The following is a 2,806-nucleotide window of genomic DNA, read 5'->3' as shown; positions in this document are numbered from 1 at the left end:
GAAGGTGAATAAAACACTCCGGGGAAGTTGAATTAAACACCCCGGGGAAGGTGAATTAAACACTATGGGGAAGGTGAATTAAACACTTCGGGGAAGGTGAATTAAACACCCCGTGGAAGGTGCATTAAACACTCTGGGGAAGGTGAATTAAACACTCTGGGGAAGGTGAATTAAACACCCCGGGAAGGTGAATTAAACACTCCGGGGAAGGTGAATTAAACACTCCGGGGAAGGTGAATTAAACACTCCGGGGAAGGTGAATTAAACACTCCGGGGAAGGTGAATTAAACAATCCGGGGAAGGTGAATTAAACACTCCAGGGAAGGTGAATTAAACACTGCGAAGAAGGTGAATTAAACACTCCGGGGAAGGTGAATTAAACACTCCGGGGAAGGTGAATTAAACACTCCGGAGAAGGTGAATTAATCACCCCGAAGAAGGTGAATTAAACACTCCGGGGAAGGTGAATTAAACACTTCCGGGGAAGGTGAATTAAACACTCCGGGGAAGGTGAATTAAACACTCCAGGGAAGGTGAATTAAACACTCCGGGGAAGGTGAATTAAACACTCCAGGGAAGGTGAATTAAACACTCCGGGGAAGGTGAATTAAACACTCCAGGGAAGGTGAATTAAACACTCCGGGGAAGGTGAATTAAACACTGCGAAGAAGGTGAATTAAACACTCCGGAGAAGGTAAATTAAACACCCCGGGGAAGGTGAATTAAACACTCCGGGGAAGGTGAATTAAACACTCCGGGGAAGGTGAATTAAACACCCCAGGGAAGGTGAATTAAACACTCTGGGGAAGGTGAATTAAACACTCCGGGAAGGTGAATTAAACACTCCGGGGAAGGTGAATTACACACCCCGGGGAAGTTGTATTAAACACTCCGGGGAAGGTGAATTAAACACTCCAGGGAAGGTGAATTAAACACTCCGGGGAAGGTGAATTAAACACTCCGGGGAAGGTGAATTAAACACCCCGGGGAAGGTGAATTAAACACCCCGGGGAAGGTGAATTAAACACCCCGGGGAAGGTGAATTAAACACTCCAGGGAAGGTGAATTAAACACTCCAGGGAAGGTGAATTAAACACTGCGAAGAAGGTGAATTAAACACTCCGGGGAAGGTGAATTAAGCACTCTGGGGAAGGTGAATTAAACACTCCGGAGAAGGTGAATTAAACACCCCGAAGAAGGTGAATTAAACACTCCGGGGAAGGTGAATTAAACACTCCGGGGAAGGTGAATTAAACACTCCGGGGAAGGTGAATTAAACACTCCAGGGAAGGTGAATTAAACACTCCGGAGAAGGTGAATTAAACACTCCAGGGAAGGTGAATTAAACACTCCGGGGAAGGTGAATTAAACACTCCAGGGAAGGTGAATTAAACACTCCGGGGAAGGTGAATTAGACACCCCGGGGAAGGTGAATTAAACACCCCGGGGAAGGTGAATTAAACACCCCGGGGAAGGTGAATTAAACACTCCAGGGAAGGTGAATTAAACACTCCAGGGAAGGTGAATTAAACACTGTGAAGAAGGTGAATTAAACACTCCGGGGAAGGTGAATTAAGCACTCTGGGGAAGGTGAATTAAACACTCCGGAGAAGGTGAATTAAACACCCCGAAGAAGGTGAATTAAACACTCCGGGGAAGGTGAATTAAACACTCCGGGGAAGGTGAATTAAACACTCCGGGGAAGGTGAATTAAACACTCCAGTGAAGGTGAATTAAACACTCCGGGGAAGGTGAATTAAACACTCCAGGGAAGGTGAATTAAACACTCCGGGGAAGGTGAATTAAACACTCCAGGGAAGGTGAATTAAACACTCCGGGGAAGGTGAATTAAACACTGCGAAGAAGGTGAATTAAACACTCCGGAGAAGGTGAATTAAACACCCCGGGGAAGGTGAATTATACACTCCGGGGAAGGTGAATTAAACACTCCGGGGAAGGTGAATTAAACACCCCAGGGAAGGTGAATTAAACACTCTGGGGAAGGTGAATTAAACACTCCGGGGAAGGTGAATTAAACACTCCGGGGAAGGTGAATTAAACACTCCGGGGAAGGTGAATTAAACACTCCGGGGAAGGTGAATTAAACACTCCAGGGAAGGTGAATTAAACACTCCCGGGAAGATGAATTCAACACTCCGGGGAAGGTGAATTAAACACTCCGGGGAAGGTGAATTAAACACTCCGGGGAAGGCGAATTAAACACTCCGGGGAAGGTGAATTAAACTCTCCGGGGAAGGTGATTTAAACACTCCCGGGAAGGTGAATTAAACACTCCGGGGAAGGTGAATTAAAAACTCCAGGGAAGGTGAATTAAACACTCCAGGGAAGGTGAATAAAACACTTCGGGGAAGTTGAATTAAACACCCCAGGAAGGTGAATTAAACACTCCGGGGAAGGTGAATTAAACACCCCGGGGAAGGTGAATTAAACACTATGGGGAAGGTGAATTAAACACTTCGGGGAAGGTGAATTATACACCCCGGGGAAGGTGAATTAAACACCCCGGGGAAGGTGAATTAAACACCCCGTGGAAGGTGCATTAAACACTCTGGGGAAGGTGAATTAAACACTCTGGGGAAGGTGAATTAAACACCCCGGGGAAGGTGAATTAAACACTCCGGGGAAGGTGAATTAAACACTCCGGGGAAGGTGAATTAAACACTCCGGGGAAGGTGAATTAAACACTCCGGGGAAGGTGAATTAAACAATCCGGGGAAGGTGAATTAAACACTCCAGGGAAGGTGAATTAAACACTGCGAAGAAGGTGAATTAAACACTCCGGGGA

The sequence above is a fragment of the Somniosus microcephalus genome, unplaced genomic scaffold (assembly GCF_052327205.1).
Source record: "Somniosus microcephalus isolate GS21.2 unplaced genomic scaffold, FLI_Smic_1.0 unresolved_chr6, whole genome shotgun sequence".
Classification (NCBI taxonomy): Eukaryota; Metazoa; Chordata; class Chondrichthyes; order Squaliformes; family Somniosidae; genus Somniosus; species Somniosus microcephalus.
The sequence above is the reverse complement of the archived record's forward strand: the minus strand, read 5'-3'. Positions refer to the sequence as shown.